This window comes from Falco peregrinus, chromosome 4 (genome assembly GCF_023634155.1).
Source record: "Falco peregrinus isolate bFalPer1 chromosome 4, bFalPer1.pri, whole genome shotgun sequence".
Classification (NCBI taxonomy): Eukaryota; Metazoa; Chordata; class Aves; order Falconiformes; family Falconidae; genus Falco; species Falco peregrinus.
Window position 1 is genome coordinate 87,235,491 of NC_073724.1, and position 15,195 is coordinate 87,250,685.

Below are 15,195 nucleotides of genomic sequence, written 5' to 3' on the forward strand. Positions count from 1 at the left end.
GGTCAAAAAAACCCAACCCAAAACCGTAACATCAAAAAAACAAACCACAACAAAATCCCCTACCTCCTATCTATGATTTACTATCCACATCCACTTGTAAGGTGTTTTAGAAGAACAAAACTAATCCAGTAAATGGTCCTGAGGAGACTCATCACCACTGGATAAACAGGAAACTAGTGATCAGAAAAAAAAGACCCATTTTTAAAATTCATTGCTGTGAATTTGGAGTTAGCATAGAGGACTGGAGCTTTTCATTTACAAGTTGTGCCTTTGATTCAGCTGTGGATCATGTCAGGAAGCATATAAGCAATTCTGTCTTACTCAAAGATACTGAGTAGTAGGGGCAAGCTAAGGGGGAGAGCAATATTATGAGGAAACTAATATTGAAGCTGTACTTATCATACAAGACTTTAAGTCCGGAAGGTTAGCGTCTTTCTGGGACACTGTTTCAACTAAGTATTTTTAATGCAATTAGTCACATAGGTTTTGGGTTGCCCCAAACCTTATTAGATTGCTTTGGTGCAGAAGATTTTTACTGAAACAAACTTCTTTTCAGTAAACTTCTGCTACTATGCTTGTCCCAAAGTGCCACTTGGTTGAAAAGTTTGTCTTAACTTCATTAAGGAATAAAATAATGAGACCCTTGTGTTTAAAACATCTGAGGAGCCTGTATCAGAATCTGTGTTACACCTTGAAGCTGCAGTCAGCTTTCATTCAGAACTGAGAAAGTGCATGACATCCACAAATTCATGGACTGCAGCTCTTGCATAGGATAGACATTTGGTCTTGGCTCTATGTTCCTCAGCCCACAGGGGGTCACATCTTCCATTCTTCAGAACATTCAATTTTTTAAGTGAATGACAAAAAGGCCATCCACTCCTCTAGGACTCTGTAGTCATTACTTCCCCCCTCCCCCAGCCATGCCATGTATATGCATTTTCTGAATCCAATAATTCATTTCTAAAATTAAGTACAAAGCCCACTTTGGTATAGTGTTCACATGTTCTCAGTTTAATATGGTGTCCTAGGATTATTTTAATATTATTACAGCTTCAGAACACTGAAAAAGAGCATAGTTGCCTTTCTTTGCATCTTATTTTTAGCACAGGCTTTGCACAGACCTGCTCTATTAGAGATAATCATCAGGAATCTTTTCATTCCCTTTCTACTCCTTTATGATCTATAAACTACACCACAATGTTTTTCCCACTTTTTTTAATTTTATGAATAATAGGAAAGTGAAAAATTTTCACTGAAATCATATTTGTTTCAGTGTAACCTAAGATGATTATATATCCGTTTAATATATTCTCAAAAATGTCTGTGAGAATGTCTATAACGGGAGATACCCTAGTTTAATTTTAAAAATTCATGCCAGTTAAATCACACAGCTCTAAGTCATTTAGAAACAGAATCAGCTAAATATATGTAACCCCTTTTAGGGCACTTTTATGTCAGACCCATCAGTTAATTCACTCCAATTAAAAAATATGCTAATCTTGCACAGTTTGCAAGAGATCTGCCTGGAAACACCAAGCTGTAACACATAGGACTTAACTCAGTCAAATAACGCTAGATATTGAGTAAAAGCTAGAACAATAGCTGTATCCAACTTAGAAATTATACTGCTTTTTTTTCTACAGGATTTCACACTGTGGAACCTACTCCTGTGTGAAAAACACTCCAGTTATTAATGAAAACAGAACCCAATTTAAAGGAAGCCTGTTTTCTAAATATATAAATATATATATACAGAAATATGTATATAAATATATATATAAATAAATATACAAATATATAAATAAAAGAAGATATCTATTAATGCCTCCTGCTTCCACTAAAGGAATTTTAGTCAGGTCTTACCACTTTACAAGCCTCATTTAGGTACCGTACATAAATAACTATTACTGGCAATTAAAAAGACATTTAAAAAAAATAAATAAACCTTTTCAAGTTGCTGTACTTTAGGGTTGGTTTTTTGGGGTTTGGTTTGTTGGGGTTTTTTTCCCCAAAAAACAATTCAGGTAAGAAAGGAACTCTGGAAGTTAAATGGTCCAAATCCCAGCTCAAAACAGGGCCAAACTCCAATTTAGAGCCAATTTAGATTTAGATGGTAATACATTATTATACTACTTGATGATTTGGAGCTGCCTAACTTCATTTGACCATTTAATGAGCATGAATTTATGCTGATTTTCACTGATACCTACCCTCGGGAAAATTACAAATCTGCCAACAGCAAACTTTCAGGAGAACTATTAAGATGCTTGAAAGTATTTTCTCCACTTTTTTGTTTTTCTCCATATGAGTGAACAAGTAAGTATAATCTGGTCTACTCACACATCACCTATCATTTTATTTCAGACTATATTATTATCATTTTCTTACAATATATTGTACTCAAGAAAAACAAGGAGAAAAGTGCAAAAACAGTTTCTCCTTCACTTTCCAACAAGTGGTCCTCTGTTCAGGAAGGCAGAATTTTCTGCTAAAGATGCATTAATTTTCACACAACCTCACTATGTTTAACAATATTAATTTAAAACTTATATTAAAACTATGAATGCTTTAAAACTGCTGCCTGAGAAATTATCCACAGGCATATTCCAAACGGCTCGCTTCTGCATTTTCTCTCAGGAAAGCTTAGCTAGAGCAAAATTCACAGCTTATGACAAATAGGTTTCACCTTACTCACAGCATCTTTTAGAAAGAATTCAGGTCATCAGTGACAGGTGATTTGTGAGAGTGGATCTATATGATGCAGAACTGTATCATGATAAACATCAATCAATAATGTCACTCACACACTCTAAGAGTCCATAGAAAGTCATATAATTGTGTTAATGTATACATTTAAATGCCGCTGCTATAATAAAAATATTAACCTCAGAGGGGATAATTTAGCTCTGAGCTTCCTGGAAATCTGCAAGCTCTTCAGGTCTTCACACTAAAAGTCCATACTTAAATTGAGTTTGGTTTGGTTTTTTCCAAGCATTGGTTTTTCTCCTCATGAAAGAACCTTGAAAAGAGAACCTGTACTTACAGAATACATCAATAATAATATATATTATCAGTGGACAAGTGTTCCTCTACTGGGAAAGTGTTTGTTTATTTCTTTTAACAGAGAACTCAAGTTCATTTCTCCTAGCATATGGCCAAAAACTCCACTGGAATGGAATTAAGGGAAGTACACAAATTTCATTAAACATCAGATCACCTATATAAAAACACCAAACAGCAATAAAAAACACAAAATAAAAAAAAATTTTTTTAATAGACTTGGGCCAGAATTTCTCATTCTTTACGGTGTCTACAAAAGCAAATGAGAAAAAAAAATTCTACAGTCACTTTGCACTCATTTATCTGGTTACCAAAGGAGCAACAGTCCTCTTGTGAATCATGAACTGTTTATTCCCAAAACAAATGGTTTGAGACAGACAGAAAAATTATACTTGTCAAAGCCCAAACCAGTATGGAAATATTGCCAAACATATCCATATAAAATCCAGTGTTTAAAATGTTTCTTTACATCCTGAAATCTCTGAAATGCATTGGCAAAGATCTAATCTTTTGAATGATACGAAAATATTGCTGAGAGAACAAAAAAAAAGTGTAACTTATCCATGAGGAATCAGAGGAGAAAAAAATGTTGGTCATACACTTCTTAAAAAATTGGTTCTTTCTGTCATAAAATAACTTTCCTCCTGTTAATGTATCTCATTGTTTCAAAGGTCATTGTTTGCTTGAATAAGGGGAAATAAAGCTGAAAGAAACAGTTTATGTAATGCAAATGAGAGCGGATGTTTAGTAGAGGCACACATGCTAATAAAGTACAATTCTGACTACACAACTGCTCATTGAAAAGTTTTCTAAATCCATGACCATCACGTAGATAATGGTATGGGAAACTGGGTATACTAGAAAACCACCAAAATGCATATACTTTATAATACTTTGTTTTTACACTTTTTTGTTTTTTCCCCAGTTCATGGAAAAGTGTTTTGCACGGCAGTATTTCCCTTGTTTTGCAGAGGGAAAAACTGCTCAAGGGCAGCCAACAGCTCCAGCTGAGGACAGAACCAAGGTCCCAGGTGACCAGTATATTTCTCTACTGATTACACATCAGTACCATTTGCAAATTTTGTTATTACCATTTCTTATTTGAGTAGCTTTTACCCCACTTTAGACACACGACACAAAAAGCAAACCCACAGCACTTTAATCAATGAAATGCTTAACTTCACGCTAATATTAAGTGTATAGGTAAGATTCTTAAAGGTTGAGATCAAAGTCTTTGACTTTGCCTAGTGGTATCAACAAGGTAAACTAGCAGTAAAACTGAGGTATTCTGTGGTGAATCATCCTTTTAGGTTCCAAAGTAAACATTCAGTGAGAAATAGTGGTATTAAAAAAAACAAACCACCAACAATCTTTTCTCCAGATACTGAATGACATTTTCATTTCATCTGCTATTCTGCCTGTGTAAATCAGTGGCATAAAAGTGCTGTAGTATCATGGCCCTACGGACCTCACACCTTAATCGCTTTGTATCTTCTGCAGTCCTAAACGGCCTAAACATAAACTAGAGGTAAGGTATTTTCCTCCGATTTGATACATTTACAGTCACTTTACATTAGCATTTAAGTTTACATTTGTATTAGCACTCAACTACATATCTTTCTTCGACATTTATACACCTTTAACTATCCTAGCATCTATGAATAACCCATTTTAACATAGTTGTCCTCACAATGCTCCCTTGACGTTGGAAACAATTGTCACTCACACTCTTTGAGCTGACCCACAAAGTCTGTGGTATGAGGCACAGCTGCATTTCTAAATTCATCATTGCTGGTGACTGCATTTCTGAGTAAGATCTAGGCATTGGCACTACGAATCTGACTTTTCCCTGGCAGGTTTAAGAAAGAATCCCAGCATTTTCCACAAATTTTTAATTAAAATGCTCCTGGGAAACGTGAAGTAGAAAAAAAGTCAGGCCAAAGAAAGCCTGCAACTTAGGTGCCCACCCGGCACTACTGTAGTTTTGTATAAAAGATTATTATGAGTAAAAAAAAAGATGAGCACACTACTACTTTTTTTCAGCAGCAGTGAACCAATCTCTGTTTCTTAAACTGAAAAAGTGCTGTTAAGTTATTAAAATGTTCACATTTACTTTACAAGCAGTTTTGGCTTAAGCTGTCTAAGGTCATACAAGTGTATGGCAACACAGACTGGCCTGTTGAATCAAAAGTCCTGACCAGCAGGTGTTTCCCTTAATATACATTAGTTTTGGTAAAGTTAATGCAATTAATTTTATGCTTTACTAGAAGTTTGAATAATTGTTTTGCTGAATCACAAACTAAATGCCTAAAGACACAGTGAGTCTATGAAGTGCAAAACCCCTCAGGCAGCGTAAGCTATGTGCATTATATAAGCACTAATGTATGTTAGGCTTTTAATTGCTAATACACTTCTCAGCAAGGATACCAGCACACTATTTCTTCAGAAGCAGGAAATTTACAGGAAAGAAAAGCTAAAATACGAAGTTGTTTTGCTTTTCTCTAGTAGCAGGTTCCCACTACTCAGTACATCAAGATACTGATAGGAAGTAGCAGGCAATAGAAATTACCTCCAGCAAAGACAATGTGTGCTTGATAAGTGAGGGAAAATTGCACTTTAAAGTTTTAATTATAGTAACACAAGCAACTTTTGTTAAGAAAATTATAAGCATGGGTCTTTGCTGAAGGTCTCCTTACACTGAAAGTTATATATATTATTTTGCATTCTTGGTTGCTGCAGTAGAAATGCATGAGTTAGAGATAGTTGGAGAAATAAGCAGCAGCAGAAGCAAATATATAGAAATATGCATTATTATTTGGATGTCCCCGTCAACATGTTGCAATGAACTGAGAAGAAGGAATGGGTAATTAAGTCATTCCATATGACTACAGAGAAAACAAAGGAGGGAAAGGAAAAACAGAGACCTGAACAGTTAATGCCTGATCCTGTTCATTAACCATTATTCAGACATTAGCTGCATTCAGTGGAATTTTTCACAAAGTTATACACATAGGCACTACCATTCTCATAGTTGTCTGAGTAACAGATATAGGCTCCAGATGTAGTGTACGCAATGAAGAAGTCAGGGGCAGCCTAAATTCTCTCATTTAAAAAGCCACATCTAATGCCACTTTAGAGTTCCTACAGGAACCCTTACAGCCTCCAGCTGCTCCTCCAGAAAGGAGCAGATATCCTTAATGCTCTTCTGTCACATCTGCCACCCCTGTGCCAATGTTTTAGGCATTTCTGTCACTCTCCTTTTGATCCATTCTAAAGGTCCATGTCTTTCTTTTTCTGGGGACACAGAGCTGGATGCAGTACCCCAGGAAGGGTCTTGCGAGATGGGAATAGAGGAGCAGAATCACCCCCCTTGACCTGCTGGCCATGCTTCTTTTGATGCAGCCCAGGATATAGTCCCAATTTACAGGGGCAACTTTCTAGAGTGAAACAGTGGATGGTGAGCACAGATTCAGAGTTTTATAATCTTGCCTGGTGACAAAATTCACATTTGTGGCTAGAGTGCGTTCAATATACTTACTGAAGGCATATTCTGGTTAAATTCAATCCAAAAGGAAACAGGTTCATGTACTCTTAAGACAGCTCCACAACACAAAACCAAACACAGCAGGTGGGCACAACCAGGTGACACATTCCAAAGGTGCATTACTGATCTAAGCTAAGACTTTAATGCAGACTCACTCCAAAATGACCAGAAATGGAAAACGGGATATGAAAGATGACATAGGCCACTTTCTGAAACAGCAGCTGAAGCACAACTGGGGTATACTGGGACATCTCAAAGGGCATTAGATGCTGTGGCTGGGCACTGTCCAGATTCATCTGCAGATTTTAGACATTTTAGGTCTCAGTACAGATGACTACTGTCAGCTATAGCATTTAAACTTCTATTATAGATGGTGGAGATCTAGTTATTACTGTTAATACAGACTGCTGAGATACTCAGCCCACCCCAGCATAATCACACAGATTTAGTCGATGTACAGGTCTCCACACATCACTGGCTATTGAAAGGTGCTTCAGTCCATTTGTCTACACATAACTCACTGGTACTCTTTTAAATGTGTAGCCTCGAACATCTGGTCTAGGAGAACATGGGTCTCCAGTGGATCCTGACAGTTGGCTAGGTGCGTATGTCACACATACTGCATCCCTCCTGACATGGATGAAAGTGTCTGAACGATTACACAGCAGGAGAGAGATAGCAATTGTCATTAAACTGATTTCTTTGAAATGTTTGTTTAAGTCACTTCAAAATTCCAAGTATCTTCTCAAGTCTGAAATGGCAGCACTTAAGAGCTAAGCTCCTTAGAAATCACTTCATCCTGACTGCAAAGGTACATTTCATTATGCAGTGGGAAAATGCTGTAATGCTTGGTGCAAGAATAACATACACAAAAGTTCAGTATCACTATGAGAATGATAGATCATGCTGGCACTTTCATGCCCTCATGCCAGCTAGTTTTGGACATATTCCAAGTCAGAATATGCATATGTAAGACTGTTTTTTCTAGTTCTCATGGGACATATAAATAACACACTCTGACTCATATATTAAAACAATAATAACAGATAGATGACTTCAAAAAGTTAACCTTTGGGTAGTAAAGGGTTCCTTTCTTATAATGCGTTAACAGAGTTGGATGAGCTCAAAAGTAGGTGAGACTTGGTGTCTTGAAACACACGACTGGCATTTTGCAATTTCTATAGTAATTATAAAACAGATTGGTGAAGATATATTGAGTGTTTCACTGTGGTATTTCCTATTTTTCTCCTTTTTCAGCAATAACCATATCTGGAGGATTCTCTCGCTCCCCTAGGCTGGCATGCCTTTTCCAGCCAAATCGTTTAAGAGGCTGTATCTTACAGCTTTTTTATCTGCGGCTTCTATTTTTGAGCAATCCAACTATTGTTGCCTAGCACCAGGTAACAGAATTTGAGTGTTCTTGAGCTTTTCAGGCTTTCCCCTAGCTTTCATTTCTTTTTCTGGCTTCTGGTTTTCAGGTCTGTCCTTTCCTGTTTGTCAGTCTTTAGTCTTCTGTCATGGTTTCACTGGCTACTTCTACCCAGACTTTGTACCCTTCTCCCTATACAGTTCAATTTTCTTTTCTAAATAGTTACTAGTCTCTTTCTGCTCCACATCAAACAACTTCCAAGCTAGCTACTTTAAAATGAGAAACTTTCTTATTCTGCTCTCATCTCCATACCTTACTGCAGGCCTCATATCCTTCTAATCGGGTACATCTATCCATGTCTTTCATCCTTTCAAACCCATACCTGTTCCTACAGGCATCAAGCCTTGCTCAGTGTCATAACAGATTGTCTTTCTCTGCCAGTCCATCCTCAGATGACAGGCTCAGTTTCCTTTTCTCTTCCCTGCCAAGAACTAATCTTTTTTTGCTTCCCCTTTGCCAGCCTTAGCTTCGGAGTTCCACTTATTATTGCCAATATTTTTATTGGTTGCCAAACACATATGAATTCCTGCAGAAACGTAGTAACTCTTCCCTTCTCTCTCTCTTTCTATCTGAAGGTCATCACTTTCTAATCTGCCCATTCTATTAGCAATAGCTTTTTTTCTTTTTGATCTCTTCCTTAAGATCTTTTAGCCTTTCGGTCCACATGGTTCAAATCACTTCCAGTAGGAGTACAGAAAATTATTTGTTTTTTCTAATCCATTTTCTCTTAGTTCCATAGAAGACGTTATTTATGACATATTCTACCATATGTCTCTTCCATGCTAGCCACTTGCTTATCTGTTGTGTTTTCTAGATGAAATGCACATCTTAAGAATCAAATTACTGAAAAGCTGCCATTCTCAGTTCAAGTAAGTTAATAGTGATCAGTTCAAGTAAGTTAATAGTGATGACAGCAATGAAGATAGTTACCTCTTACCTTTCATGTGAAGGAGAGCCAAACTGTGTTGAAACTCTGTGTGTCCTATCACATCTAGCTGCATAAGCATTTGATTATATTTTAATCAACTGAGCATATAAGGTGCTTCCTTAGCTCTGTGAAGTCACAAGAAAACCACTAAATCAAGCCTCACTGGGCTTTGGATCTTGTCCATAATGGAAAACATTTCCTAGGTACACATTTGTATTCTGGTGCAGACTGTGATACAGACTTCTGTTGCCGTTACTTTTGTTAGCTGCCAAACACACGTACATTGTCTCAGTAAGTTCACCTACGTGTCCATATCTGTTCTTTTTCTTTCTGTTCACAATCATCAGTTCACAACTGGGAAAAAGCTGTACCAAATGTTGAACCCAGATTTTAGGAGTAGTAGGATAACAAATAAGCGTTCTCAAAAGAGAGATTTTCCTGTCAAAATGTAAAAGAAAAAAATCTTTGTTAAGCAAACCCACACCAAAAGTATTATTTCATTCAGTCAGGAAATATAGAGTCATCTAATCAATAACTTCCAAGAAATGCAATTTTAAGTATCATGGAAATAAATTGAGAAAAAGCTACCAGAGTAATCTGCGAATAGAGTAACAGAAGTAAAAAGATTGGATTCATCTGATGAAAAATAGGTATCTGTGATATTGATATTTTTCAGTCCTTCTTCTAGCCCAATCAAATTTTTCTGTATTTTTCCCCTCATCACAATATAGCTATTCTGAAAAGTTTGGCTAGTATATTTTTCCTTCCCTCCTTGTGCCTCTTTTTCTCTGTATCTCCATAGCGCTATCTGGAGCATTTGTTACCATAGCTTCAGAATTCAGTGTGCCATACTTCTACTCTACTAATACCATTCTGAGCATGTTTCTGGCATGCTGTTATCGCTGCCTGTTAGGTTTTGGATATTTTTTTTTAATTATTATCAACGGACATCTCAAAGCTAAATATACATCAGCAATAGTGCTGATGAATTACTAGAATCTTCTTTCATCCTCACCCTGTTTTCAGTTCTACATCTGCTGCCAGCAGTTCTCCTAACTCACAGCTTCCCCTTGTCCTCTGTTACCTGCTTGTGTAAGTGCTTCCAGCGGAGAGCTAGCAAGCAGCTCTATTCCAGCTACACCTGGCTGGAATATATTGAAAGCATTTTATTTCAGACCAGTCACGATATTTGCTAAGATGCAAGTTTTTGTAATATATAGAAAATTATCTATTTAAAATATATAAAGCCCAAATTATAGTACGTAAAATTAACAGCTGGGGAGAAGACGAAATTGGTAGAGGGCTATAAGTATTTGTTCCACTGAAAACGGAATAGAAGATCGTGGACATCCTATTACTAAAGATTTTTAACTTTCCAAACACTTGTACTAAATCATTTTGGGAAGAGTAGGCATACAGCTTCCTGCCTCTGTCCTTTGTGAGGGTGACCACTGTGGGAGCCGCGAGCCGGCCGCCCCACCCCCACCCCCTCCGCCCCCCGCCGCCCTCAGTGCCCGGCCCGGGCCGGTGCCGCCCAACTCGGCGGCCGCGGAGCCAACCGCCGCCCGGAGCCCGACGCCGGCCGGTGCCCGGGAGCGGCCCCGCTGTCCCGGGGTGTCCCGCCACCGCCGGCCGCCTCCACCGCCCGGGCACGGCCGCCGCGTGCGACCCCCGGCACCGCGTGCCCAGGCGGGGCGCGTGCGCGCGATACGAGCCGTCCTCCGGGAAGCGGCTCCCGCGCGCCCCGTCAGAGACCGCGCGGGCGCCCGGCGAGGGGCGCGACGCGGAGCCCCCGGCACCGGCGGGCGGGGAGCTGCGGGCCCGCGGGGCGCCGCTGGGCCCGGGGTGGCGGCTGGCGCTCGCCCCCGCGCCCCGGCCGCCGGCTGGGCTCCCCCCGCGCTGGGCTCCCGCCGCGCTGCCCGCCCCGCCCCTCCTACCGCTGTTCCCTTGCGGACGCTCCGCTCCCAGAAACTTCCCCGATCGGCGCCGTCTGACCGCGTGTGCGTCTCCCCCCGCTCCGGGTGTCACACCGACCCCCGGCGGGGCCGTCCCGGGCCGGGACAGACATCGGCGGCTCGGCCCTGCGGGGGTTGGCGCCAACGGCCGAGCAGCCGCCCCGCGGGGCGCGCGGGCCTTTTCCCGCTCTGGCGGACGCGCGCGCCCCTCGGGGCCGGGTGCGGTGGCGCCGCCGCTCTGAGGCGACCGCCCCGCCGCGGTGCGAGGGACCGAGCGGCCGCCCCGGGGCAGCGGGTGCGGTGCGGCCTCTCGGAGCGGCACCGGGCCCCGCCGTGCCGGGCGCGGGCGGTCCGCGGGGAACCGGCTGCGACGGGCGCAGCGTGCCCGGCCGAGCCGGGGCGGGACAGGCGGGTGCGGGGCTGCGGCCTCGGCCAGGACAGGCAGCGCCGCGTGCGCTGTGGTGGCAGCCAGGGGACAGCAGTGCGCGGCAAGGTGCCAGGTCGTAGAATCCTCACAGGATCTGGTCCTTGCAAGGGCAAGTAGAGAACTGAAAGGGACAACTAGAAGTGGAAAGAACCCGGGCAAATTATTTACAATGTGCTTTGAAAGAGCAACTCCTGACAGGCAAGGACAGTTCTTTGCTCCCTGAAAAATATACTGAACGTCCCAGTAATGAATCAGAGGAAACAAAATCAACATCGATCAACAAACTGGATGCCCCTACCTGTTCTCTTGCCACCCTTGGTGAAGACACTCTAAATATGAAGATGATGAGGATGAATTTCCTCAAGTTACTAGTAAAGAAGTTCCATATTCTGCTACTGAACTGGCTAAATTGGAAAGAGAGCTTGGCTGTTCTCCTGGGGAGTCAGAGACAGAACGTGTTTGGAGAGTGTCTGTTTGGAGAGTGGTGTTGTCTGGGGAATCAGATACTGTTAAGCAGAAAGGAAGCCGAGGGCTGGGGGTGGTGGTGGAGTGTTCCCAACCACTGGCAGCTACCGTGCACCCTGGTCCCTGACCCAGAGAGCAGCCTGTTGGGCTGCGGGTCTTTAACCCTTTGGAAAGGGGGATCCCCTTGCTATTGTGGGGACAGTCAACCAACTAGTAGAAAACGTACAGAAGGCAGCATGTCTGCACATGATGTATGACCAGGAGCTTAGACCTAAACAGGAATCTCCAACAGTGATAGCAGTCAACCCAGAACGAATGACTCCTGCCATAAGGGGCCTCCCCAACCCCTTAAAAGCGACTGGTATTCAGTTACAGGGGAAAATAAAGGTGATATCCCAGGGAAAAAGAGCTATTGCTGCATTAGAAGGGATAGCGACCTCTAATCACAAACCCCAGGAAAACAAAATGTGGATCTGGGGAGAAGCCACTCAAGAATTAATAAAGTATGGACAAGAATATGGCCCTGTCACCGGGTCAACCACCAAAACTGACCCAAAAAGTTCAAGGCGCACAGAGTTGAAACCTTCCCCACACCCAGCTAACAATAAAAGAATGTCTCCCGTAGCATCACCAAGTGGGAGAGAGAGAGGGCACAGGTGTAAGGGTCTGTGGACCATGGGGTAGCAGAAAGGTATTCCCTGAGATCTTATGAACAGGTTGCCAACTGGCAAACTGAAAAAGCTGGTGTCAGGATGGCCTGAAAGTCCACCAGTTAAGAATGAGCGCCCAGCTCCTAGTGCCCTCTTACCAAAGCCAACTGCATCCCCTAGACCGATGGGAAACTAACGCCTTTGCCCCTTGTAATGAGTGGGGGAGTGAAGGATGGGTACATATTGGGCAGCTCACTGGAAATCACCGAGATTCTATATAACTTGTTCTGTGGAAGCTAAGTTGGTACCAATAACGTTCCTGGCAGATACTGAAGCTCAGATTTCAGCCATTAAAACTGAAGATGTGGCACAAAGCGGTGTAACTTTGTCTAAGCAGCAGGTTTGTTGCAGATGCTTTTGGTATTGTTCAAGCGCAAACATTGGCTACTGTTGGTTTGTGATTACCTGGGGAGGAGACAGACACTCTGGTAACAATGTTTGTGGGGCCATTCCTGCTTAACCTTTTAGGACTCGATGTTCTGAACGGTAAGGTGTGGACTGGTGAAAAGGGGAGGAATTGGACATTTGGCACCTTGTCAATAGGTATACAGCTGTTACACACTGCACCTTTGCTCCTTCCCTTCCGATTCATGAAAGTCAAACCCTATCCATTACCCTTAGGGGCACGGGAAGGTTTAACCCCAGTGTTGGAGGAGTTAAAGGAACAGGGAACTGTAGTGCTGGCCCACTCTCCTTTTAACTCCCCCGTATGGCCTGTTCATAAGCCAAACTGAAAATGGAGACTAACTTTAGACTATTGAAGGCTTAATGCTAACTCAAGCCCGTTAACAGCTGCGGTGCCAAACATTGTTGAGCTTATAGCATCTACCCAGGAACAAGCTGATCCCATTATGGCAACTGTGGATGTCAAAGATCTGGGTTTTATGGTCCCCTTGCAACCCAAGGACCAAGAATGCTTTGCATTTACTTGGGAAGGACTCACTCGACCTATTTAGTTCTGCTCTCACAGTTTTAAGGATGCCAAGAAACAGTACTGGAGATGTAGTTACAGCTCTGCTAAAGGTGTTACAGTTGGACTGTTGGGAAACAAGGACACTTTATATTACAGCGCCCTAAGTAATGACAAAAAAAGGACTGGTCCTTTCCCTAAAGGAACCTGAGCCCTACAAGACCACTATTGGGTTTGTGAGCAGTATGTGTACAAAAAATATTGCCCCCTAATTGGTCAAGAATATGTTTTATAGGGTATATTTTGCCCTTGTTTTTTACCTAAAATTCAAGGAAATGCATTAGCAATCAGAGTATACGATGAGCTAATAAGAGAAAAATGATTGATTGATACCTCCCCCACTGGTGGGAGAGCTCAGAACTGGGGAAAGGATGTGTGGCCACCACATAACAAATTATACAGCATTATGGACCATCCACTTGGAACCCTAATGAACTGGTTAGTGGTGCTCAATAACCTTTCTATAATTCGGTTACAAGCCATCCTAGAAATTGTCACCAATGAGACTACCTGTGCCCTTGATCTATTGGCAGATCAGGCCACACAGATGCAAACAGCAACATTCCAACACCAAATGGTTCTCAGTTACTTGCTAGCTGAAGAAGGGGGTGTCTGTGGTAAACTAACTGATTCTAGTTGTTGTTTAAATGTTTAAACATTGACAATAATGGCCAAGGTGTTGAACATACCACTTCCAAAACACAAAAAGTGGCCCATGTCCCTGTCCAGATCTGGGAGAGTTGGGAATATGATGCCTTCTCTTGGCTTCCAGGTACCCCATGGGTCAAACGCATCCTTTTCTATATGTTATGTGGTGTTGCATTGTCTATTTTATTTTTTTAAACATGTAATTAATGTTTTATATAGTTGATATAATGCACTGTCTCAAGTATGCAATTCATAGCCACATCACCTCATGATGATGTCAGACATATCCATGCAGTATTTCAGTCTAAACCTCAGTTGTAAACATTGTATAAACTGTGCTCTTTCCCACACTACTATTTTCTCTATGTTTCCACCACCATGGACAAAGAAGCAACAATCTTTGAGACACAGGGTGGTGTGGGAGACCATATTGTGAGCTGACTGTCTCAAAGTTCGTTCACATCCCCATCATATTGATGCAAGGCTACCAGGCATTTTAACCGAACTCATCAGTTGCGGACCAGACAAGGAACAAACAGCCGCCCGAAACCAGACATCAGCCGGGGTCAAGGTATGGCCCCACTGTTTTCAGGGGCATGTCCAGATATGAACAACCACCTCAGCCCTCTGAGGCATGTGCAGTCCATGACAAAAGACCATGCAGCTGTCACGTGTGCCCCTCAGAATGCTTGCACAGATGTGTGGTACGTGCCTTTGTCAGGGAAATGGTCTCCCAAATACCCTGTAAAAGACTGCACAATTGAACAGTGAGAGGCACAATCTGGAGACCGTCACCACTGATAGACAAGGAAACTACAGACCAACAGGACGCTGCTGCATCCATGGTGGTCACTATCTCCTGCAATTCTGTCCCGACTGTTTGCTAGGTTTCCTGATTGGCGGCATTTGACCTCATTTGCGTCTTCATCTCACTCCGGGTATAACATCAAATCTCCCTGGCTCAGGCTTTCCTGGACTGGAACAACCACTTAAGAAGTTTTATCTCTTACATATAAAAGTGGTTTGGGGTTTCTTCCCCCACTTTTTTTTTTTTTTTTT

The 15,195-nt window shown here is 42.0% G+C and overlaps 1 pseudogene; it reads left to right on the forward strand.

Moving 5' to 3' along the window:
• Positions 1–11,513: 11,513 nt before the first annotated feature.
• LOC101911052 (uncharacterized) lies at positions 11,514–12,654 on the forward strand (annotated as a pseudogene).
• The last annotated feature ends 2,541 nt before the right edge of the window (positions 12,655–15,195 follow it).